This window comes from Erpetoichthys calabaricus, chromosome 14, assembly GCF_900747795.2.
Source record: "Erpetoichthys calabaricus chromosome 14, fErpCal1.3, whole genome shotgun sequence".
NCBI lineage: Eukaryota > Metazoa > Chordata > Cladistia > Polypteriformes > Polypteridae > Erpetoichthys > Erpetoichthys calabaricus.
Window position 1 is genome coordinate 28766748 of NC_041407.2, and position 27433 is coordinate 28794180.

Here is a 27433-nt window from a genome sequence, read left to right on the forward strand (position 1 = left end):
TTAGCATTGTTAGAAGACATTGGAAATAGAAGAAGTAGAAGTGAGCGCTTATTTACGGATGATGATCCCTAGATTCTAAGTCCATTTAGATTTCCAAGATGCTGTTATTATTGATATTGATTGTCATTTCTATGATAAAATGCATTAAAGTAAGTATATATTACATTTTACAGATAAATTGCTAACCTCATTTAAATAATGTACAGTGTTTGGGGGGGGGGGGGGGGGGGGTAATGAGCTGGTACCCAGTGCTTGCTGGGACTGGAGTGACCCTGGATGGATGGAATAATTAAACACGTACAATGAAGATTTTTCAATGTTCATTAAAAGTTTCAAAGAATCTGCGTTCTAAGCTTGCAGCTGGTTTTTCATTTAATACAGATGCATATTTTGTGGCGATTGCTTAGGTATGACAGCGTAAGAGAAAGCCCGTTTAAGAAGCATGTGGTGATTAACAACTGGGTTGGGGAACACAGAATACAAAGCATTTAGTTATAATGGGGTTTGAGAATCTCTGGTAAATTAAACATGTATTTTAAGTTGAAGTATACAACATTTTATTTTAATGACAAAATAAAGTACACGATTAAACTGGAAATTTTTAGATTAAAGTTGACATTTCGGCTTTCATCTTGACATAGACCTTTCCCCTACCCTTCAGACGGTGGGCTGCGACTCCCCTTTTCATGGCGACTTTGATATATGGTGCGTGTGTGTGCATTAAAATTCACGTTGACTGGGATTTATAAATGGGAAGTGCATTGAACTTTGCTTGCGCACACTTTTATGCATCTGAATTTTTTGTACACCATGTTTTATTGTGAATTCTACGCAAGGGGTTGTACATGAGGCCCTAGGTCTATAAAATTGTGGCACTGTTTAACATGCTTGTTGGGCAAAAAGTCTAAAGGCTGCTGACATGACAGACAAAGATTTTAGTCATAGGTCATTTCAAGGTATCTCCGCAACTAAGGACCATTCTTGTGTTAGAAGTCTGTCCCATTATGGATGTGTTGCCCACACAAACTGATTCTTGTCAGTTCAAAGATGAACCAAGCAACCATGCCTCATCAGTTTGTGCAACCAAAGAAGCTGACCTGAACAGGGTGCTTAAGCAAACCCAGCAACAGTGACAGCCGAGACCCAGAGTTGATCATGAAGGTACACATAATTCCGCCTTCATTTTTGTATTGTGGTAAATACAAAAAGCTCAAGAGTCAGCCTAGACAAGCTGGTAAAATGCAGGCAGTTTTTCAAAACCAGTTTGAAAATTTTCAAAACTCCAGATTCAGAACTGTGAGATCATAAACAGAAAATGAAGCATGTTAAATACAAAGCACTGAACTCTGAATGATTTTTGCAGAGGCATAAAAACACAATATCTATAGTACAACCCATATGACATTTCTATTTTCATTTTCTTCTCCTCCCTTTGAGTGGCTTCTGCATAGTTTTTGTTGCCAGGCAACACAAGTAGATTGATAGGATTAGAAGTTAGCAGCACATTAAGGGAGGCACTGGGCCCACACCTGACGGAGGGACCTTGAAAATGACCTATTTAGTCTACATCTACACAAACTGCATTCACCCACATAATGTTCATAATCCTGGGCATCTCAGGGTCATTTTGCGCCTGTGTGCACAGGTCTCTACCAGCTTTACATATCTGGACACGGCCATTGTTCCTCATCTTCTTTGTAAAACTCCTCAAGCTCTGTCAGGTCCAATGGTTCCTATGCAGCTTTGGCTTTGTGCTTTGGTTATCTATCTTCCCGATATAACTCATCTACCAAGGCGTGGGTTTCTTTCTTACAGACTGTTTCAAGTTTTCCTCCAGGACTTCCCCATATTTTGCTGCATTCATTTAACCCTCAGTCAGTCAAGGGCCTGCTGTAGAGAATCATCCACCCAACATGATGCTGCCACCAACATGCTTCATTGTGTTTTTAGTGATGTGCATTGCTCAAATATGATGTTTAGTCTGATGGCCATAAAGCTCAAACCATGAAACCTTCTTCCGATTTTAGACTCCCCCATGTGCCTTCTAGCAAACTCTATCCAGGAAGTCATGTGAATTTTTTTTTTATCTTTGTCATTCTCTCATAAAGCTCTGACCACTAAAGGACCTGGCCAAGAGTTGTTGTCTGATAATCTCTCAGATCTCAGTCACTACAGCTTGTAGCTCCCTCAGAGTTCTCGTAGGTCTCTTGGTAGCCTCCCTTGATGATCTTTTTCTTACACAATCACTCAGGTTTTGTGGATGGCCTCTCTTAGCAGAATTACTGCTTTGCATACTCTTTCCTTTTTGTCATATTAGTGATTAATTTCACTTGACTCCAAGGGATATTCAGTGACTTTCATATATTCTTGTCTCCAACCCCTGACTTTTATGCTTCAGATGCCCGGGCATTTTCTCCTTGAACCCAAGACAACAATCATCATGAAACCAAGATGGACTCAAACAACAGCCAGGTTGGGTTCATAAGCGCACTGTGCAATTATTCAAAACGGTTAGTGTCAGAAATAAAGTGCAGTGCAGTTCTTCAGCAAATAAATACTCAATCAATAATTCATCATAAAAACAAGTGCTCGTCGAAGGGGTTGAAAATCAATTAATAAATAATCCCAAAGGTTAAAAAAACCTTCCTGATCAAAATCTAGTCCATTAAAAAAAAAACCACAGCAGTTGGAGGGCCTTTCTTTATTTGAGCCACCTAACATCCATCCTTGGGACTCCCCTCTTGCTGTCCATACTGACATACTTTCTCAAAGGTGGTTTTCAATTTAGGTTTAACCAAGAATCCTGTTTGGTCACGCAGATTAGTTTATCCTGATTAGATCACTAACCTTCTCTGGCCAGGTCCCATCCATCCATAAACCGGAACTCCCCAAGACACACACTGGACTGGCACATTCTCTACTTTCCCTGTATGTATTTTTGTTGGATTGAAGGCTAGGACTGGCTAGCCCTTTGAACCACCATCTTGTGCTTGCTGCTGGGCTTGGGTTCACTCTTTGGACTGCCCCTAACACTTAACAGGTTAACCATGTCGTGTATCTGGAAGACCCCATGTGCACATCTGGTATAAAACACCGGTCCATGTCTGGTGCTTCACTTCTTTTCTAGTGGACGTAGAATTCCTCTCTTGGTTTTAAGCTACTCTGTATTTTAACTTGAGGCTTAGAGTTTCTCCGTAAAACTAAACATAAAGCTCCTGGAGTTGACAATTTCAGGACAGCTGGAGTTGATCTTGGAGGCCTTGTCATAGAAGACACAGATTTGCTGGCATCCCGGCCGGGATGGATGGTTCCTTTCCCAGCCAGGAGACAGTAAATGCCAGCCTCACTCTGGTGTATTGCCCATGTTACATTCCTGCAGGGTTGCATGAGAGTTGTAGTTCTGGTGGACATCTGTGCTGGGTTCTTGGGAGCCGCTGGAGGGTTGAAGTTTCAATTTGAATGCAAATCTTACGAGTTTTTGAGGGGTTTAATGTTTATTGGGGTAGAAAACAAGGACTATTGCTTCCTAAAGGCTCATTCAGACTTCTGTGTTTACTAATATTTTTCAGATTATTGCTTTCACCCCAGGTAAATAATTCTAGATATGCCTATTATTTACATCACCATGGAGGTGCGGTGGATGTTTATAAAGATTAAATTATTCATATTTTCCACACACACCATTGTATACACCTCTGTGTTTTCTAAACAGGAAAACTCTTCAAATGGAAACATACTTCCACCAAAGTTGTCTCTCCAAAGTTACCTAGCAATCTCCCTTTTCCTGTTTCTTTTGCTTTCTGAAAATGAGGGTTTGCATGCACCATGGAGCTTCGAGTTTCTGTCTTTGATGTATCTTTATGACTGTGGTCATCACGGTTGTCATGATAATTGGCAAAATAGGCGTCCTGTTACCAGCGCAAACACAACACGTCTGATGGCTCACTAGAGATCTTTATATATAATGGTGATGTTACTTGGCTTCACCTGGGATATTTCATAAGACAGTCTGCCATCAGGTTAATATTATTGGCTGGCAGAGAGGTGTAATTCTTAAGACTTTGGACCTAAGACTTCAAACCGTGCTACTGATACTTCACCAGCCTGTGCTCCAAATGGAAAACCAAAAGAAATGTAATCAATTTTATCTCTCAAATGTCTTAGCACCAGTCAAATAATAAGTAATACAAATATTCTCATTAGGTCACTAGACTGCATATTCTTGAACATTCTATACCCAATTGTCCATGAGGAAAGCCTCCTGCATGAGAGAGGAATTTCTGCTTTTTTTTAAAATGACTTGACTTTTGATGATGGTCAATGCAAAGCACAATTTTACAGAAAAGTGTATTCATTTAATTTGAAGTGGATGATTAGTAGGAATAATGTGAAATTTGATTATACAGTGGAACCTCGGGTCACGAACGTCTCGGACCACGTACAAATTGGGTTACGACCAAAACGTTCACCAAACTTTTGCATCTGTTCACGACCGCACACTCGGGTGACGAACAAGCCAGTTTCCCTTCCGGTTTGTACGCGGTGATGATTTCCACACATGTTCAGTCTCTCCCTGTGCAGCGAGCGAGAGAGTGAGCGAAAGAGAGAGGGCTGGCTGCCTGAGGCAGAGAAGGCAGTTAAAGAATGCACCGGGCTTGTTTTTAAAGAGACTGATTTGAGCATTGTTTTAACCTCGTTGTATTTAATGAAGACTTTTTTCTATTGGATTTTAACCTCCACTTCAGTTCTGTTTACAGCGATTGGTTCGTAGCATGCATTGTTGCAATGTTACTTTTCTTGGTTGTTTATTAAATTACGGATTTTTCAAATGTTCATGTTTTTCCCTGTGCTTAAAACTCATTAAAAAAAGTGTTTACAGCGAGCGGTTCATAGCGCTATAGCGTGAATTCTTGCAATGTTACTTTTCTCAGTTCAAGGTTTTCTGTGTTTTTCAATGTTTTTACAAAACAAGTGCACCTTTATTCATTCAAGAATATAACCAAAGAGAAAGAAAATTATTCAGTTTACACGTTGCTGTCAATATGTAAAACCGAAGCCCATTTATCAGTCGCATGGGTAGGTTAGAGGTAAGAACGACTGCTTCTAAATCAAGAGGTTGCAGGTTCGATCCCGGGTCTTCCCCACATTTTCTGTTTTATTATATAATAATCATGCATTTGATTTGAGTCTGTAACACCTGTTGTAAATTTTTGCAACTTGCAAAAGTTAGCGGTTTTTTTTTTTGTTTTTTTTTTATTATTATTACTCAGTTTTATTCTCTCAGTCACAGTTTAAATCAATTAGTCCACTCTGGTGGTAAACACCTCTCCTAAAGTCTATTAACGTCCATTACTGTGGTGTCAAGTTCCTTTTTCTTCTTTCACCAGAGCATTGACTTGAATTTAGTAAACCTGAGCTCCTGTTAGGTGACTGGTATATGCCATCCTGAATTAGATTTTGCAGCAGCTTCCACTGGCGCCCAGGCACAGGGCTGGTGGTAACTCTAAGGGAGGCTTTCTAGCAACATTTACACCTCCATCAGAAATGGTGTGCTCATGCCTGCAAGCACTTTTTTCACTTCAGTGAAGAATGTGTCTGGAAAGTGTAGATAAAAGCATGGAACTTCTTTATATTCTATCACTGTATCATCAGAGAAGTTTTTTTTTTTTATTTATAACATTAATGCAAAACTTGAAATATCATTTTCTGAATGAACTCTTCCAAATAGAAAAGTTGGATATAAATTTAATTACGCCAAAGAGCATCTTGTAAAAGTATAACCTTTGGATAGGTTGGCCATTTCAAAATTAGCAGCATTTTCTGAATCCACATTTTCTATTTCAGAGTGATTAGGTGGAGTAGAAACTGTTTAGTCTGCATGCAGACCTGCACAGATCACACCCGGGACCAAGAGCAGGGAGGAATCCTCAGATTCTGAGGAAGAGACTACAATATTTTGACTGACCCTATGCATTAAGAAGATCGGTTTACAGAAATGATGTGTCTTTAACTGTCAATAGATTCATGAACAAAAATAATAAGAAAAAGACGTCCATACTAAACATTTTGAAGAAGTTGCTTGCAAACTTGTACAAACACTCCATGTTTTTAATCCCCTGATTAACTGAGAAATAATGGACCAATTCATCAACTAGGAGGATAGATAGATAGATAGATAGATAGATAGATAGATAGATAGATAGATAGATAGATAGATAGATAGATAGATAGATAGATAGATAGATAGATAGATAGATAGATAGATAGATAGATAGATAGATAGATAGATAGATAGATAGATAGATAGATAGATACTTTATTAATCCCAAGGGGAAATTCACATACTCCAGCAGCAGCATACTGATATCCAAGTAGTAAAAAGTGTCCAGAATAGTTGTTAGCTGCAGCCCTACAATTTTCATCTGTTGTAATATTTGTATAGAATAACTTAGATTAATACAAAACACCTAGCTGAAAAAGATTGATAGTGTTAGTTCTGAAACTAATGCTTATCTGGAGTTACCTGAAGCAGAACTGGGAGCAGGTTGGCATCCATAAGGGGTGGTCGCTGATTGTGGTGAATGGTCAGAGTCGCTGCTAACATGGATACCTGTGGCTGCTTGTGCTGCTATTGTCTGGAGCCGCAGTAACTTGATATGGTTGCTGTATTTTGTTCCTTGCTGTTGTAGCCGTCTGGGTATAAGTTTGCAGCATTATTACTATCCAAGAGCAATGAGGATCACTTTTTGTAATTTGAGCCCACCCAAGAAAAAGATGGGAATTTGTGTCCTGAAAGGAGAGTGAAGACCATTTTGATAACCAGTCGAGCCTTACCTTACCATTCAGGCTGCTGGTATTGCTCTGTGGGATAAATACAGTTCTATCTATAACTTACAGTATATAGTGCTTTATCCATCATACAGTACCTTTCACATCTATCTATGGCTTATATGGTGACTTTTTATTTGTCCATCCATCCATGACTTATATAGCATCTATCTATCTATCTATCTATCTATCTATCTATCTATCTATCTATCTATCTATCTATCTATCTATCTATCTATCTATCTATCTATCTATCTATCTATCTATCTATCTATCTATCTATCTATCTATGACTTATATAGGGTTTGTCTTATCTACCCATCTGTACCTTATATAGTGCCAATCTGCTGGTTCAAGCTGCTCCTCTACTAGTGCACTTGGAGCTCACATGGTACACACAGAAGGTCTACGCCTTTTTCCTTCGATGGCATGCCAACTTGCATGCCCACTGTAATTCACTTCTCTTTCTCTCCCAGCAGTTCTGAGGTAAGTTGATTCATATAAAAATAAAAATATATTAAGGAATGTGAAATACACCCATTTGATATTACATTTATTGTTTTCTTTCCTTAATGTTAAAAGAGTTATTATTTGGAAAGGAGGGAGAGAGTTGGCAAGCTGAATGGAGATCAGAGGTAAGAGAGGAAAGAAAACAGTCAGATGCTTTCAGGCTGAGAGGCTGGCGTGAGCGGGAGAGTGTGGCTAAAACAAAGTGCATGTTATGCAGTTGGTAGATTTGAAATCTGTAAAAGGACAGTTGATTGATAGCACAATACTCAGCTTTGTAACTGGTCTATAAAAATGGATTATGTTTAACACAAAACAAAATACTCTTCTGTTCACTAAATGTGTTTGAACTCACTTGGGACTGTGTTCCTGTGCACAGTATATATCACTTGCACAACCTACAGTGTTTCAGTATGAATTCTTCATGTTTTTATCAAACTACAAAGCCTTATTTTATAATTTTGTGCCGTGCTGTAGGTATTTGTATATAATTTTTATAACCTCCAGCCATCCCATTACAGGGGTAGAAAAAACTATGACAGTTAATATATAGTCTGTATTTAAAATTACCAAATGACAACCGGGAGTTTTGGTACTGTGGTTAGAGTTAGTGGCAATAATGTGAATGTTATTATTTTGTTTGTCTTTTTTTTTAACACAGAATGTTATGAAATGTATAATGTCAGTCCTTTTAGATGTCCAGCAGGTCCCTAAACAAACTAGGGAATGTAGCCCACTATAGCCTCAAGTTTCTTCTTTGTAAATCCTGATATGGAGTCAATTCTGCGAGTTTTGTTTTGCTTTGTTGCCTTTATGGTCCTGATTACTGAACGGTGTCATTAGAGCTGGCATGAAGTACCAAGATAGAGATGTTCTTGTTGCCCTCAGTGTTGGATACTCTGGCTTTAGCAAAGCATTTCATTTGCACTTCTAGATTTTTTATAGCTAGGAATTCCAAACATGTACACAATGGAGCCAGTAACAATATACTGCATTTTTATATCATCAGACAATTAACTCTGTGCTGCTTGCCTTGGTTGATGTGGATTGGTGATGTGAATGGATTTTTAGACCCTTGTTTTACTTTAACCCAAAAACAACAACATTCATTTCTATAGCACGTTTTTCATAAGCAAACATGCAGCTCAAAGTGCTTTAGAAGTTGTTAGATAATAATAAATTACCAATGTATAAATAAATAAATGAAAAACTAAAAACAGTAAATTAAAATAAATCAATATAACAAGTAACTGATAAAGTATGAGTCCTTCATTATGGATTAAACAGCTAAATTCATTGTTAAGTCTATAATGATTATACCGATAAGTCTGATGTTATGGCCAGATGGTTGGGGTGGAACAGAAAAATAAACACTCCAGTCGACAGGACACTGGAAGAAAAATAAATTCTGCAGCGGTCCCAAATCCAGAAGACTGCCCTGTCCCCCTGTACCAAACTAGTGTGCATAAGTAATTTCTGTTGCTTTTATGCTTCACTGGAAGAAAATCGATGAAGTGGGTCTCATCAGCAGTTGGAGTATTCAGATTTCTTCTTTGATCAGATGGCCGGAAAAGAAAACAAAGAACAGTAAAGGTTAATATCAAGTACAATAATTCAATACATAGATAATTTATCAGACGTGGAACCAAAATGCAGCTATGAAAAAGCCAAATTTAAGACATGGATTCTTAGGAGTTTTTTTTTTTTTTAAATGTTCCAAAGATTTTGGTGCATAACAGAAAAAGGTCACCTCAACACTTCTTTTACGCTTAGCTCCTGGAATAATAACCTAATCACTGTTTGAGGATATAAACTTATGACTGAGAATAATAGCAGCAGGCACTCCAAAATGTAATAAGGAGCGAGATTATTCAGGGCTTTATATACCACTAGTCATTTAGCCTGTTACAATAACGGGCGCTAGAACAGTAGTGCATAAACATTACTAGGAACAGTCTATATTAAATGACTTTGACCTCATTCTTTTTGTTGCTCGTATTTTTCTTTCTTTCAGCCTTTCTTTTGTTGATGTTTACTTGCTGAGCTGACCGTTCTTCGTGGGCTGCCGCCGTGTATTGTGTGTCTTTAATTTTCTGTGACAGTAATACTGTCTTGTACGTCAGCTGGCTTGTATGTCCGTAATATACCTTTAATTTTCTCTGGCGGTAATACAGGCGTGCGCGTCGGTAATATGCCTTTAATTTTCTCTGACAGTAATACTGGCTTGTATGTGGCTGTAATATGCGTCACGGTATTGTGTACCTTTAATTTCCTCTCGCAGTAATACTGGTTTGTATTTCCGTAAAATGCCTCTAACTTTCTCTGACAGTAATATCGCGCGCCGCACCGTGCCCCGCGCATGCGCACTTCACCAGAAGACACACACACACACAGACACCTGGACGCTACAGGGATTTTATTAAAGAGGATTACTAGTATTACACAGGTAACTAGTGCAGTGATGCCAAGACTTGTGAGATGTGCTTAGATTTTCTTTTACTGCTTTGTGGCTCAACTGTATTGCTTGGTGTAGGCTGCTCACTGACTCTGGAGGGATACCCGGGACATAGCCAGGTATTAATTTCAGGGTGGGGTGAGAAAGCACTTGAATTAAAATTCTGTTTATTGTCAATCAATTGAAAATATATAACATATAAATATATTTCTTTGGGAGTGGGATAAAGTTTGTCATAAGCTTCCCGTCTGTAATGCCGCGTAAATCGTCAGTAAAGAAAGCTAAGTTAATCTTCTCTTATGTGATTCTTATTCCGCCGTATCACTATGGGAGGGATATTGCCTTTTAATATCATATCTCTATATTTTTCGGTTACTTAAAACGCTGCAATTTCAAAAGAACATATTTCCGAAGAGCTAGTGCCTCTTAAGGAAACAGTGGCTCGAACCAAACTTCACTTCAGTTGTGCCTATGAGAGGTGAATATGAATTACAGTCAAAGATGTCCAAATGGTTTGAACTAACTATTTCAATCTACTTTTTGTATAATATTTTATTTATGTAATATCTATCAGGGTCTCACATTTTGCTCTTCATTATAGGATCCTCATTTCCCACTCTTGTTCAGCTCAACTGTCTGCAATACTGACAGAACCTCCATTAAAATCCACAAACACAAGCAGTGTCCTGTGGTGTAGCGAGTCCACAGCTCACGTCAAAAAGGCCGCTTTTTAAAATAAGTAATCGCCGCACTCACGGCTTAGCTAGGGGGTGTGGTGTGTGTGTGGCCAAGGGGTTCTCGGAGGAATTCGTGATGCGGGCAGTCCTCGCTTAAGTGCACAGGTGAGGAGTCATCCACATCCATAATTGTTCCTGAGAGCTGCTAATTGCCACATCTGATCCACGTCCCCGTGATAAATAGAAGCGCGAGGCGGCTAAGGCAGAGAGAAAGAAAAAAAAGTGAATGGAGCATAAAAGAAGAGAAGAAGGCGTCAGGAAGCAGGCAGGAGAAAGCCGGTGTGAGTCGAGTGAAGAAGGCAGCTGAGCAGTGAGCCCCAGCGGGGTGTTTGGCCAACAACTAGGGCAGTCCATTGTGGTCACTCCTGCTGAGCATTTTGAAGAATGGGAGTGACCGGAAGAAGGATGGCTTACCATGAGAGTTTGGAGGCTTGGGAGATGGATTCCCCAGTGTGAGCATCCTGGTCGCTGGGGAACCCAAGTCTCGGTCTGGGGAGAACAGAACCGAAGCCAGGGATCGGGAAGCCTCCAGATCAGAAGGTAGAGAGAAGGTCAGCTGCAGCTACGGTGACTCCCCTGGTGCATTGCCTGGATGAGAGAAGCAGGGGAGTCGCCAGTCACCAGAAGAAGAATGCACCAGGCTTTATTTTTAACACTAGAATTACCAGAGCCTACGAAAAAACTCGTAAATCCGTCCCACCTTAAATCGCGTCTTAAATCCATTTGCACCTCTCCGCCAGAGTCTTTTGTCATCTAAATGTGCTGATAAACAAAAGCTACTAGCAGCCAGCTATTCCATCCCCCCAGCGACTTAGAATGAACTTCTCCTAGCACATGCCTTGCCTTGATTTGATTATTTGGGATTGAAGTGGAGTTTTAGAGTGAAAATAATTCGAGCGTTATTTGGAATACACGCATTTCATGTGTGTTCCGTTTCTACAGTATAGTAGTCTGTGCAAACACATTTTTAAAACAGAAACGTTTTTCATATTCTAATAGTAAATGACAAAATGTAGGCATAAACTATATAACGTATGAAGCCTGAAGTCCATATATCAAAAAAACACTTTCACAAAAGGTACAAATAAGAAAACACGTGCGCTTTTATTCAAAAATATAACTGCACAAAAAAAAAAAGCCGCGTTAGCATGCCACATTGACACGCTTGCTGCATCCGCCGCGGTGGCGTAATGGTATCAGTTCCTGACTGGGAATCAGAGGGTGGCGAGTTCGATCCCGCACGGCTCCACTTCGAGAAATGAACTGCTCTTATTCTTACAATTTTAGAATAACAACATAAATTTCATTTCAGTCTGTAACAGCCGGTGTAACTTATGATACTGGTAAAGGTTAGCTTTTTTTTTTTTTTTTAATTCACTTTTCATTCTCGCAGTCGATGCATACTAACACCCAAAAAAGGGTTCTGACACATAAACGCTGGCGAAGCTGCCTTCTTCGTATCTCACCGTCACTTGATTTTCTTTTTATTCAGTGTTATTGAGTGTTCCTGCCAGTCCCCACATGTTGCTGTATGCTGTTTCTTTTGTACTCCAGGACATGCAGAGGAGAGAATGATTTCACATTATTTATGTTGTTTTCACATAAAGACGCGCTATAGCTCTGCAGTATACTCGTGACTGCATTCTCGTACCAATGCACTTTTTCCATCACCTTTTCCTGTAAGAAGTAATGTACTCACTTCTCTCTATGCTGTGGTTTCTATTACACACCTGAAAGAGACAATATATGTGAAAACTTCATCGCACTAATGCAATATTATTTGAAAACGAACAGCGTCAGATCAGGTGTGAAAATTTTATGTGAAAACAGCATAAATAATGTGAAATCATTTTCTCCTCTGCATGTCCTGGAGTACAAAAGAAACAGCATACAGCAACATGTGGGGACTGGCAGGAACACTCAATAACACTGAATAAAAAGAAAATCAAGTGACGGTGAGATACGAAGAAGGCAGCTTCGCCAGCGTTTATGTGTCAGAACCCTTTTTGGGGGGGGGGGGGCGTTAGTATGCATCGACTGCGAGAATGAAAAGTGAATTAAAAAAAAAAAAAAAAAGCTAACCTTTACCAGTATCATAAGTTACACCGGCTGTTACAGACTGAAATGAAATTTATGTTGTTATTCTAAAATTGTAAGAATAAGAGCAGTTCATTTCTCGAAGTGGAGCCATGCGGGATCGAACTCACCACCCTCTGATTCCCAGTCAGGAACTGATACCATTACGCCACCGCGGCGGATGCAGCAATAGTGTCAATGTGGCATGCTAACGTGGCTTTTTTTTTTTGTGCAGTTATATTTTTGAATAAAAGCGCACGTGTTCTCTTATTTGTACCTTTTGTGAAAGTGTTTCTTTGATATATGGACTTCAGGCTTCATACGTTATATAGTTTATGCCTACATTTTGTCATTTACTATTAGAATATGAAAAACGTTTCTGTTTTAAAAATGTGTTTGCACAGACTACTATACTGTAGAAACGGAACACACATGAAATGCGTGTATTCCAAATAACGCTTGAATTATTTCCACTCTAAAACTCCACTTCAATCCCAAATAATCAAATCAAGGCAAGGCATGAGCTAGGAGAAGTTCTTTCTAAGTCGCTGGGGGGATGGAATAGCTGGCTGCTAGTAGCTTTTGTTTATCAGCACATTTAGATGACAAAAGACTCTGGCGGAGAGGTGCAAACGGCTTTAAGACGCGATTTAAGGTGGGACGGATTTACAAGTTTTTTCGTAGGCTCTGGTAATTCTAGTGTTAAAAAAACAGCTTCCGGCCATTGTTTTAACCTCGTTGTTTTTAAAAGATTTTTTTTCGAATGGATTTTAACCTCCATGATTTCACCTCTGTAATTGATTATTTATTTAAGGATTGAGATGCACTGCACTTTATTTTGAACACTGTTTTGATTTTGCTGATTTTAATACAAGCATTTTGCACTTTTTGCACCATCCCCTTGCTTCATTGTTGTGCCTCACTGCCAAGCTCATCGGTGACATTAGACATTCAAGAGCTCCCAGAAGGAAGATGGGAGCGTAGAGCACAACCTGCATCATCACATCCCCATTTTTCAGTGGTACCACAGTTTCACGTAAACCTGCTTTCTGTCTTTAGTTGGTCTCTGTCCAACTTCGCTGCTAGGATATGTGCTGCTCCCTGTGACAAGAAGCCACAATGTATCTGCACTGCCTCAATTTGAAATCCGTATCTTCTTCAACATAGTTCATATCTCCTTTTAATAAAATGCTTGAACCAGAGTTCCAGGAGCTTCTTTATACCTTCAGATTAAAAAAAGTTTTTGGCCAGGCAGCCAACCTCCTGTGCACACATTTTATTGATTAATAACACAAGCAAACTGCATTCTGATGAAGCCAGATAACAGCAAATGTTCTACCCTAATGAACCCATCCATTTCCAACCTGTTTAATCAAATCGCAATGTGGAAAGTGGCCAGAGCTTATGGAAGCAGTCATGGACCCAAGGCAGGAACTAACACTGGCCCAGGAGCCGATCCACTGTAGGGCCTGTTCAGTGATGCAGCCACTGTCACTCACACCAAGCCATTTAGGAGTCCTAGTGTGTTGGGCTTTGGAGCACAGGATGAGAAGTGGAGTGTCCAGAGTACTGCTGGCTTGCCTACTGTCTAAACACTTTACGTCAAGTATCACAACATTGCATTCACCACCCATCTGTATCCCTCTCACCTCATCCTCAGGCCAAATTACCTCCCTCCTAATTGGGCCCTTCTCCCAACTTTAAGGAGTACTGGCAGGGAATGGCCTGTGTGGGCAATTCTTAGAACAATCTCAGTGGTCAGGGAGGTCCTTTGAAAGTCCAGGAGGCAGTCCCACCATTATTCCTTTTTGTAGCCCCATGTGTCCTGAGCTTCAATTCCTGTTTAAAGGGCAATGCACCCTGGGTAACTCTTGTGCTTCCCACTGTCCACCTATATTGTCAACTCCTGGTAAGGGAGTATTGTCCTGGCTGTCTGGCAGTTCTCCATGAACTCTTTTTTACTTCAATGTCAAAAAATGACTTCCAAGGCACTGTTCAAGTAAATGTGGCACATCTTCCCCTGGCACTTCTCTTTCTAAGTACAGGCTTTGCTGGACCAGTCTTTCTTAATCAGCCAGACATAGTGTGTATACATGTACAGTATTTCCCAATTGATGGTTTTAAATCTCTTTACAGAGGGAAACAGTGCTCAAGTTTCCACAGTTCTACACTAAAAAGACCCGAAAGAATAAATAAGCCATACAGATGTCATCAAAACAACAATTATGACTGCATTTCTGTATTCTTTCTGAATTTTGTTAACATGCCTGCTTGTTCAATGGCACAAATAATCATCTAATTTCAAATATTCATGACAGAATGAGTCAAAAACAATGGGAAAGGAATATTGGTGGATTTTTCTGTAATTACTTCATCCCTAAGAATTCAAGATTCATTAGAAGTTCGCTTCTTACCACCGCTGTGACTATAATGCTATACTTTCCTTGGGGGTCAGTGCCCTCTCTCCATGCCAGCTTTTCTCCACCTCACTGGTCTGAGACCTCCAGTTCCGCAGGCAGCACACATTCCTTGGCCCTGCTGCGTCCTTGGCTATCCAAGGGCCATCCAGCCTTCTGTTATAGCACTGCCTCAAGTGCTCAGAGGCCTTTCTTTGAAGGACTGCATGCTGTAACGTTGCTTAGGTTTACTTTTAGGCTTTTATGCTGACAACAGCCATGCCAGTTTGAACGGGGCAGCCTGCTGTTACTGCCTGATAGACATGCTGTGTTAATGTTCTGTTCAGTTATTGGCTAAAAATTCCATCGAGTGCATTAAAATTACACTTGAGACCAGGGTGAGTTCATACTGTGTGGTCCTGAACAAACCATGTCATGCTGCCCTACTAATGTATGTGTTCTCTGTCAGGCATTCAAATAACTGCATCTGTGTCACTTGTCTCATTTTAGACCGTTCTGGAACATTAAGCTCCACTGTGAGTGACCCCCCCAAACCGTAAAAGACAAAGCACCTCATTAGACCATCTCATGCCCTTCGGGTGGCACACATCTCAAACAGACACTGCTTCCCTCAGGATTCACAGCTGAATTAAAGAGGAAATGTGCAATGTTGCAGCGGAGGAAGACATAAATTTATTAAGATGGCACTTTTCCATTTTCAATTTGTCTTACAGAGATGGAAGCATTTGTTTACACACGCACACATAAACTTGCACCGTGCTTTGTAGGGTTTTGTCTTGGGATGCGCAGTTACACATATTCATTTTGTGGCAGTTTGTGATCCCTTTGGTATCAGTTTGTTCAGTGAATATTCCTATTCTTCCCATTATGTTCCACTTGCAGACGTGAACTGGAGGTGCATTGTGAGGCCTGTCAGTGCTCAGTTATTAAAATCAGAGGATAAAAGGTTCCATTCTGAAGATTAACTTTTTGTTGTGGATTATACTTAATGTAGCAAATGATTTACTCGCTTCTGCAAGGTCTCTTTATTTATTTGGTGACTCGGTACACTGCTTTCAACTAGCAGGGGGAGCTTATATTGTGTGACAGCATGAATAATTATTAGATTATTCCAGTTTGGTTGTGTACTCAGACAATCAATGATTTACTTATCCAACAGTACTGCCAAATACACTTTACATAAAATCACCAAAGAAATTGGATTGTTTGCATAAATGAATAACCAATAAAGATAATTTATATGTGTACTGGCCTTTTGGAAAAGGTGAGATGTAAGTGCAGAAGTATTTGTAATTCAGCGTATATCAAATAATTGGGCCCTTCTCGTCAAACACAACAAAGGTCCACTCTATCAATAACCCATTGGAGCAAAGTTAAGAGTGATCTCGGCAGATGTTGGAATGAACCTCAGCAACTTTTTTATCAGATGTTCTGGCCGGGTGTGTTTGTGTGTGTCCTGCGGTGGGTTGGCACCCTACCTGGGATTGGTTCCTGCCTTGTGCCCTGTGTTGGCTGGGATTGGCTCCAGCAGACCCCCGTGACCCTGTGTTCGGATTCAGCGGGTTGGAAAATGGATGGATGGATGTTCTATACCTGTATAAATATGTACCAATGAGAGTCCAGGAGCCAGTAGAATCGTGCGACCATGGACCCTGCGACAGATTAGACAAAATGAAGAACTGCAGTAGTCCATGTGACTGGTGAAGTCTGAAGGTAAACACAGGTGACATTTCTAAGATGATGAATGCACATTTAAAGATAGGATTATTCTTTTATTCAGCATATTCAGCACATGCAGTGTCTGTCACAGGGAAGTTCAGATCCATTTCAGACGTCTGATTACCACTGGCAAAACACTCAAAGCCATCAATTTCCTGTGTTTAACTTTTTAACATTTTTTGTAAAGTCTGATGAAAATGAATTCCATCTTATTGGCAACCAGTCTGAGAAAAACAGCTAGCTTTTCAATACTAAAAGTGTTTTCGAAAAAAAAATAAATAATAAGGGTTTATGGAACAATCCCAATGCATGTGGAAAGAGTCATTTTTAGACTGTGGTTACTTATTAATTTTAAAGAGCTAAAGCCAACAAAGGCATTTCTGAAAATAATAAAACCTCCTTCTAATATACAGTGCCTATTAAAAAGTGTTCACTCCAGTGGGTGTTTTGCATTTTATTGTTATATAACACTGAATCGTGGTGGATTTAATTTGCCTTTTTTGACTTTGACGTTAATTGTCACAGTGAAAACAAATGTCTTCAAAGTGGTCTAAATTCATTACAAATGTAAAACACAAAATAACTGGTTGCACTGGTATTCACCTCCTTTATATGCCACACCTAAATCATCACTGGTGCAGTCAATTGGCTGTAGAAGTCCCAGAATGAGTTCAATGGAGGTCACCTGTCTAATTGTGGTCTGAATGCGCCTGATCTGGAAGGGCCTTCTTGTGGCGAGTCAGTCTTGTGGTCAGATCAGCACAGTGAAGTAACTCCATGAAAAGGTGATTTAAAATGAATATCCCAGTGAAATGAATCATCAAGAAATGGAAAGAGTATGGCAGAGCTGTAAATCTGCCTGGAGCAAGCTGACTACAAAAACTAAGTGAACATTCAAGAAGACGACTAGTAAGGAGGCCATCAAGACACCACTGAGGACTCTGAATCACCAATCACATCCTTATGGCAGATTGGTAAAGAGGAAAACACTGAGGACATCTTGGCTAGATTTTGCCACAAGGCACATGGGATACTCTGAAGTCAACTAGAAGAAGGCTCTGTGGTCCAATGAGACCAATGGTGAGCCTTTTGGTCATCATAGTAAATGCCATGTTTGAACACATAACATTATCAAAAATACAAAATCCCCACCATGAAGCATGGTGGTGGCAGCATCACAATGTAGGTTGCTTCTCTGCAGAAGTCCCTGGTATGCTTTTGAGGGTAAAATAAATAAGCAAAATACAGGAAAACCTGGTGTAGTCTGCAAGAATCGTGCACCTTGGGAGAAGATTTGTTTTCAAGCAAAACAAGGAACTCAAGCACAAAGCCAAAGATACTAAGGAATGCCTTAAAAACAACAATGTTGATGTCCTGGAGTGCCCAAATCAGAGTCCTGATCTCAATCCCATTAAAAAGATGTGGCTAAACTTGAAAAAGGCTGTTCACTCACAATCACCACGAGACCTGATAGAGCTTGAGCAGATTTTGCAAAGAAGAACAAAGAAAAATGGCAGGGTTCAGATATGCAAAGTTGATAGAGACCTGTGCATACAACTCAAGGCTGTCATGGCTGCATCTGCTAAATACTGGACTTGAATACTGGGTGAATACTTAATAACTTTTTGTGCTTTATATCAGTTTTCACTTTGACATTCAATAATCTTTTTCTGTTGATCAGTGTCAAAAACGGCAAATTAAATTCCACTGTGGCTCAATGTTGTTTAATAATAAAACGCAAACTCTTCCAAGTCGGTGAACACTTCTTGTAGGTACTATAATGCTATTTACTGGGCCACTGCATGGAGATCACTAGACAGGACCAACACAAGTGACAAAGTAGAAAAGCCACAGGCACAAGAAAATTGTTGGGATGTCTGGAGAACCCAAAAGCAAAATGAAAGTCTACAATGGAATCTTGGACTTCAGCAAATAACCCAGATGACTACCTCTGGCAGACATGGATGGACTCCCCATTTACTGTAATAAAACTCGCTTCTCAGAAACATAAGGTATAAGAACAGCCACAAAGGCATCAGTGACACAGAACGTCAGCTTTCTGCACATATAGGGCAGTAGTTGTAGTAGGACTGCGCATGTACAGTAAAATTCTTATTGCACATGGAGCCAATTTGGAATAACCAGTCATCTGTTGTATTTGAGATGTGGGAGGAAAACAAGCCAGAAGACCCCATGGACAGAGAGAGAACTGAGACCGGGGCAGAATTCAAACACAGGATAATTGATCTGTGAGGAAGCAGTGCTATCCACTGCAGCTCCATCTTTCCATAAGATGTTGAAGAAATCTTGAATTGTTTAACTTTACAGTATACTTAAGCTACTCTTCATCCCAAAAATTAGTATTCAAAATTGAGCAAACTTGTAAAGAATAAATTATGTGCAGTAAAGAGAAGACATTTGGATAAATCAACCATTCTGTCTATCCACCCAATACCCGAATTGGCTGAACCAACGTAATCCTGTTGAAAAGAACAAGTTGAACAAATGGAACAAGCGAGTAGCAGGAGTATGGGAAACATGCCAAGGCTGACGTCTGAAAGGAGCAAAAGAGGAAAGATGAGGAGAAATGCAGACCTATAATTATTAGGACTCTAAAAGCCAGACAGATGGATAAAAAGAACGTATGAGACATGGCAACATGCTATCAATAAACGAACAGCACTTTATTTACTAAGTGCAAAAGGAAATATTTATCAGAAATCTACAGTACATTTAATTAACAAAAATAGCTCTCCTGTACTTTACGCCTCACATCAGTTTGCATTTCAGCTGAAGCACCTGTAAAGGTTGGAGCTATACGGCTTATGCAGTGTGCAGTTTTTCTTTCAAGTTTGATCAACAAGCACAGCTGGAATCCATGTTTGACTTGCTAACTCTATACTTATTTTTAAGTTCGTATCATTGAGAGGTCTGTTTTCTTGAGCTTTGCATCACATGCACGATACGTGCATCTCCCAGTCACTGTCATTAAAACTTTACTGTGTCCTCATCCAATACAGCAAAATCTATCCATCCATCCATGCACCTTCCAGACATGCTGTATCCTGAGCAGGGTCATGGGGAGCTGTGGCCTATCTTAGCAGGCATCGGGCACAAGGCAGGAACAACCCCTGGACAGGGCGCCAGTCTATTGCAAGGTGAACACACATACTGGGGCCAGTTTTGCGTCACCAGTCCACCCAACCTGCATATCTTTAGACTGTAGGAGGAAGCTGGAGCACCTAGATGACACTCGGGCAGGCATGGAGTGCACATAGGGAGTTAGTGCCGCCTAGGCCTTACCAGCATTAGGTGGGTCACCAGGAGGGGGGAGAATAATGCTGAAAGATTTACGACATTTGATGATCCCAGTAACATCACAGAAGATTTGTCTAGTAGCATTAACGGGTTTATTAATTCATTGTTGTATACTCCTATTTTGAAAATGTGGCAATTTTGCAGTTAATTCTGGCTTTTAAATTCATACATAATACACGTGGGTATCCAAAACCACAAAGATTGTGCACCCGAAGTGGATTCACTAGACAGTTGTTTTCTGTTCTCTGAGATGTGTATGATCCATGAGTCATTCCTAACGTTATATTTATTTTTAAGTCCCATTCACCCACATTTGTTATTCTGTAATGTTTAAAAAGCTTCCTCGGGCTTCATTCAAATCAATGTGGCTTTGCTGCTTACTAATACAAAAGACTCTGCTTTCTTACTTACTTTGTGGTTAATTTCCACATTCAAAAAGACATTAGAGAATAATCATAGAATAAGAATGCACCAGGCACACATCCACTAGTAAAAGATCAATTGATGGCTGAATTTGTTTCATTTATGAACTGGCACATTTTGCTAATTTTCCCTTTTTGTTTAAAATGTTGCTTTTTCTGCTGCCTAGTTGTGGCTTTTTGGAGGCTTTGAACGTCAGGGAATGATAGATCACTGGTGTCTTGCATTAATAATTTAGCTGGATCTAAAGAGAGTTTTATTATCATTATTTTTTGAGTTGCCATGTCTCCATGTTTCTTGTTTTAGTAAGCTCTGACAGTTAGTGGTGACAAGCTACACCTAGAGAAGGCCTGAAGTGCCGTGTCAGTGGCGCTACACTGAATTCAGTGTAACATCCGGGATTACGGATTCAAACCACAAACATCTTTTGCTTGTTGACTTCTGCCAGTTCTCCTTTTGACTTTTGAATGGGTTAGGCTTTGGTGACAGTATATCTTTTGGTTATTGACTTCTAGAAGATCTCCTTCTGACAGTGTTTACTGTTTAGTGTTTGGGTTTTGGCAACAGCTTTTCTGCCATTTGAGCATACGTGCATCTCCAAGACCAGTTACCTCTTCCCTAAGAGCTTGCCACATTTCGCTTCACTGGCAGAGCTCTTTCTCAGCATTCATATAACCTTATGAGACAACCAAGTAGGGGAAGTACAAATCAGTAAGGAAAAGCAGCGACAACTCTATTTCAAGGGTAATCCTTACCCAAAACCGCTCTGTTTAATGATTGACCAAGGGAACAGAAATACAATATAAAGGACCAGGAAATGAATTCCAGCCAGAGGAAAGGTAAAAGGAGAATTATAACCGAGAAGACAAGAGAGATCACAATTACACGATTACAATCTTGTAGTCAAAATAGGCACACAAAGATTCAAAATAACCAGAAGAGCAAGAAAAAGAATTTCCTTTTAAACAGAGAATCCAATCATGGATGCCGGGAGCTAGAGCTCTGTCACACCAGTATTAACGTGTTGTACTAATGATGACAGATGTCACATCTCAACAAACCACGCCACCGGAAACTGGGAGATGCGCAGTAGTGACAGACTCGCAAAGTGGAGCACATAATGGGAACGACACGATATACAAACCGTGCAATCACGATATAAATTAACTTTTTCCAGAAGACAAAAAAAAAATGATAAAACTCGCATATTTTGATTCTTGATATCTGAAAAACATTATTACACACAATAAAAATGAGTACAGAACCCAGCAGGTATAAGAAATAAATTTAAGAACATGCAGCTTTGTAACAAAAGCTAAATACATGCTGGAAGTTTTTAAATAAAAACGAAAGTCCTAGGATTTTCCAGAGCAGGAATTTTTTAAGCCAAGAGTTTCAAATTTTAATTTAACATGTTATACATAGTAATATAAGAAGTGGTGAACAAGACCTAAAAGAGACAACAATTTCTGGAATAACTTGCGTCAATATTCCCTTCATTCTTCAGTGCGGTCCGTCTGTGATTGCTGGGCCTCAGCTATTTCTAGAACATCAGGTTATTTTGTTTCAGGTCTGCCATTCACCTTCAACTCATCAGCTTTAAAGTTGGCCTCTGACATTGTAAATGAGAGACTGTGTGAGGAAGAACAAAGTTTCACATGCTTTAAATGACAGCTTATAAAATCTCTTTGCATTATGAATTTAAAAGATGACTTTGAGGATCTTGTTCAGAATGTTCTCAATAACAAATGATCCTTTTTTTTTTTCTTTCTTCTTGTATGCATTTTCATGTAGTTGTCACTTTACTGTATATCTGTCGATGATAGCAGGTCCACCTTTGAGGTTCACATTCTAAAGAGCTTTGGACTGACACTGAGTAAAGCAGGACGTGCCCGTGATGAGGTACACCACTATGTGCAGCTCAGTAAAGAGGAGGCATGGCTCCCGCACGTCCAGTGACTTATCTCTCTGCCATCTGTGGTGATTTCTGTAATGCGGATTCCTTGCTATTACAGTACATTAGACTGGTGTGGTGGGTGCAGCTCTTCACTGACAGCTTTTTGACACTCGTTATTTACCAACCCTTTTAAAAGCAATAAAAACTAAATTGCAGTTTGTCACTAATGACAATTGGCTTCAGTTTTTTTTAGAGGGTTGGAATGCAGTCAATAATTGCATTTCAAAAACCGTTTGTTCTTCAGGAACTGAATAATGTGAATTGGATTGGGCGATTTGATGGGTCAATTAAAGAACGCCCCATTATACAGACGTAGTGAACTCTTCAGTCTGGTTCAAAGAATGCAGTATAATGGAACGGAAAAATTAACAGGAATTGCCACAATGATATTTCCAAATTGTCACCCCCAGATCATCTGGTGCAGTACAAACGTAAAGTGTCTGATAGACAGCGTGTGAGCATTTTGTGACTTTTGCAAATATTTACAGTCTGAGGTGTATTTGTGTATACAGATCAGGTATGTCAACGCTTTAATGGTCTGATCTTATTTTGTGTAAAAATGCATTTCTTCATGTATAGCTCAAGAGATTCTGAGAGAGCCATCACAGAGAACGAGTCTGCTCTTTGCACACAATTAGAAGACAAAGCAGACCATGAATGATCTGTGTGAATCCTGTCAGCTGCATCTGAAGGAAGTGCAGTGTAGTCCTGGCTCAAATATGACAATCTGAAGCTTTCATTTAGAATTAATTATTTACAGTCCAGAGGCAATGGGCAAGTTAGACATTTCGGGATTATTTAATTTGGAAATGAAGATGTTATCTGCTCCTCAAGGAAATCTAACGCAAAACATTTCCATGTGCCATTTTCAAGCATACAATCGACCGCAGATGTGGCGCTATCTGGATCGAGATACTTACATTCATTATCAGAAGAAAGGCGCTGATTGGAACTTGATTGTTGTCTCTGAGAATTTCACCATCAGCTGCGAATGTGTTTTTTTTAATACTCACAGAATGAGAAAGTCACTGACCCTGAAAAAGTGTGGCAGGGAGAAAAAATCAATCAGTGTATAACATTTCATAGTGGTCACAGAGAACCAAAAAAATCGAAAAAGAACAATCCTATCATGGCTACTATTCCAAAATGAGATCACGCAAAGCCCACTTGTTTTTACTTTTTGAATGCCTTACTGTACATCTTAGGGCTTTTGGCAAACATCTGATTGAGCAGCGTGCAGACTCAAATGTCATTCATTTCTCCAGTGACGAGTGTTTTGTTTGCAAGCACTATCTTTCCAGCAACAATCCTGGAATGTCAAATGATAAAATATATCTGTAGAACATCAGACGGTTTGACTTTTTGGCCTTTTTTGTTAAATGCAGAGCAGAGCTTTATACAAATTTAATGTATTATTTACAAGGCCACATTATAACAGTGTTTATTTTGAGTGGTGTGTTTGCTACTTCATCTTGGCTGAATTGCTTTTGATATTCTGCACTATATAATGTGTGCGGATATGCAGTGCCCTCTATAACGTTTGGAACAAAGACACATTTTCTCTTGATTTAGCTCACTGCTGCACAGTTTAAAATTACAAATCAAACAATTCAGACGTGATTAAAGTGCACATTGCAGACTCATTTAAGGGTATTTGCATACATTTCAGTCACAGCATGCAGAAATTACAACACTTTTTCTACATGGTTTCTCCCTATTTCAGTACACCATAATTTTGGGGACACCGTAATGGCAGGTCTATTAAAGGAGTCTCGTATTTAGGACTTTGTTGCAAAACCCTCGCATGGAATGACTGTGTGAAGTCTGTGATTCATAAAACATCACCAGGTGCTGAGGGTCTTCTCTGGTGATGCTCTGCCAAACTTCTAATGCAGCCATCTTCAGCTCCTGCATGTTTTTTTGGGGGCTCTCCCCTTAAATTTCCTCTTAAGCATATGGAATGCCTTGGATTAAAATCACATGACCAGCTTGGCCATTCAGTTTTCCATTTTTTAGCTTTTTCAAACTCCTGTGTTGCCTTAGCAGTATATTTGGATCATTATCTTGTTGTAGGATGAAGTGCCGTCCGATGAGTTTGGAGGCATTTACTGGAACTTCAGCAGATCAAATATTTCTCTACACCTCAGAACTCATCATGTCACTGCCATCAGCAGTTCCATCATAAATGAAGATAAGTGAGCCAGACCCTGTGGCAGCCATACCTGCCCAAGCCATATACCCCCAGCACCATGTTTAACGGATGAGGTGGTCTGCTTTGGATCCTCGGGCAGTTCCTTTTCTTCTGCACACTTTGCTCTTGTCATCACTCTGATGCAGGTTCATCTTTATCTTGTCGGTCCACAAGACCTTTTCCAGAATTCTGCAGGCTCTTTGAAGTCCTTTTTTACAAACTGTGATCTGGCCATCCTGTTTTTGTGGCTAACCATTGGTTTGCATCTTGCAGTGTAGCCTCTGTATTTCTGTTCATGAAGTCTTCTGCTGATAGTCGTCTCTGACACGTCCACATCTGCCTCCTGAAGACGGTTTCTGATCTGTCAGACTGGTGGTGTGGCTTTTCCTTTATAATAGTGAAGATTCTGGGCGGCATGGTGGCGCAGTGGGTAGCGCTGCTGCCTCGCAGTTGGGAGACCTGGGGACCTGGGTTCGCTTCCCAGGTCCTCCCTGCGTGGAGTTTGCATGTTCTCCCCGTGTCTGCGTGGGTTTCCTCCGGGCGCTCCGGTTTCCTCCCACAGTCCAAAGACATGCAGGTTAGGTGGATTGGCGATTCTAAATTGGCCTTAGTGTGTGCTTGGTGTGTGGGTGTGTTTGTGTGTGTCCTGCGGTGGGTTGGCACCCTGCCCGGGATTGGTTCCTGCCTTGTGCCCTGTGTTGGCTGGGATTGGCTCCAGCAGACCCCCGTGACCCTGTGTTCGGATTCAGCGGGTTGGAAAATGGATGGATGGATGGATGGACAGTGAAGATTCTTCTGTCATCAGCAGTGGGGGGTCTTCCTTAGATAATAACAATAATAACATCAATATTTATGTATATAGTAGCTTCCAATACAAAGTATAATTCAAGGTGCTTTACAAATGGTAGGCAGTGAAAACAAAGAAAAACAAACAAATCAACTAATTATACTAAGGGTCGGATAATCAGTGGGAAAAGAAAAAAAAAATGAAATTGGCATTTTTTTTTGTTATTTTTTCCAAACAAAAAATAATTCCAACTAAACTTCTACAGAATTACATAAGGAAATAACGATTTTTTTGGAGTCCTTGTGATTCAAAATGTAAGGAAAAATTTTTAAGCCTACCAGAACAGTTTATCAGGCACAGAAAGAATTAATAAAAGGACAATAATCACAACAGTGAGGTGGGTGGCAAGATGGAAGGTATGCTGTGCAAAAAGCACCCACCCTTATAAATTTTACCAGAAACCATTTTCAGTGGAGAGAGTTGTCTTACAGTCTGATACGACTAAGGTAAAGGTTACTGGCTTTAATTTCAAAAATCTCTTTGGCGGAAAGTCAATACAGTTCATCACTCAAACAACAGAGTACCAGTTGTCAAGGGTGGTGTTGGGAACATCAGGCAGCAGGAAACGGGGGCTTCAGTCAGAGCACAGAAAACAACACACAGCTATAAATATCTGGGCACAAGACCATGAGATGTTTGTAGAACTTGACTGGCGTCCACCTGTGGCAAATTAAATTGATTTCACATCATTTAGAAAGACGCACACCTGGGTATATGAGGTCCCACAATTCACACTGCATGTCAGGACAAAGATCAAGCAATGAAGTCCAAAAAACTCTCTGTAGACCTCTGTGATCTAACTGTAGCGAGGCACAGAACAGAGCAGGGGGATAAGCAATTTCTAAAGCTTTGAGAGTTTCCAGGAGCACAGAGGCCTCAATAACTGTGAGAACGAAGAAGTTTAGAATCCCCATGATTCCTCCTGGAATTGGCTGTCTGGCCAAACTGAGTAACAAGGCAAGTAGGGTCTTGGTCAAGGAGGTGGCCTAAATCCCAGTGGTCACTCTAAAAGAGCTTTAGAAGTATTTATGAGGTGGGGGGGGGGAAAACATTTGGCAATTAAATGCTGTGGACATCAGTCATTCTTTAATGACCCTTTTCTTTGGCCTCGGGCTATAACAAATGTTTCTTTCAGGGAGCTCCTTGCTTGCAGGGCTGAATTTCCCAAATAAACTGACTTCCGGTGCCATAATCCATTAAGTATCCCTCAGAAAAGAAGAGACGGGAGTTCTGGGGCCAAGCTAGAAGTGACATTATTGGGCTTTGTCCTCTTGGCTCCAGGTGAACGAGAAGAGGCTGTCAGCAGTTGTGCCTATCCAGATGCAGGACTGTGATAGTCTTACCTTAGTACATACACATTTTACTCTTACAAGTGCACAATTTTGGAGTCTTTCAAAGAAAGGTAAAATGTAAAACTTAATTAATCTTCAACGAAAAGTCAACTTGAATTCTGTCTTCTCAGAGTTAATCAAATTCAAAGAAAACTCAATGAGGGGAAGTTGCTTTCCACACAGATCTGAAAGACAGAAGCACCCCAGGCAGGAAAGCCTTCTTGCATTAGCGAAATACGCAGTTATAAGCACTTTTATTACCGTGAGTTACGAGACCTGTGTGCTAACTCAATTGACATTCAGCCAATCCCAAATCTTTCTGACTGTTTCTAAGAAAGCATGCATGTTTTTGCCCCCCTAAAAATAAAAAGCTGAGCTTTCTCTGGCACAAGCATAACAATATATATAGTATATATAATATACTAATTTAGATAAATCAATAAATTAATGAAAAATGTCATTCTAGATATATAAACAACATTTTCTGCCATTATTCTTTAAAAGGTTCTCAGATCTTCAGAAAATGTAGATATAAATCCTATGGTTTAACTTATCACTGTCCGGGTAGATATTTTTTTCTTGCTTAAGATCGCTTAATAGATTTCAAGAAATGAGAATAGTACTTCTTGC

The 27433-nt window shown here is 40.0% G+C and overlaps 1 protein-coding gene across 4 annotated transcripts in view; it reads left to right on the plus strand.

The window, feature by feature from the left end:
- Nucleotides 1–27433, plus strand: part of LOC114664826 (receptor-type tyrosine-protein phosphatase U-like) — a 1094815-nt gene that overhangs the window by 817386 nt on the left and 249996 nt on the right. The gene's annotated exons all lie outside the window — the stretch shown is intronic.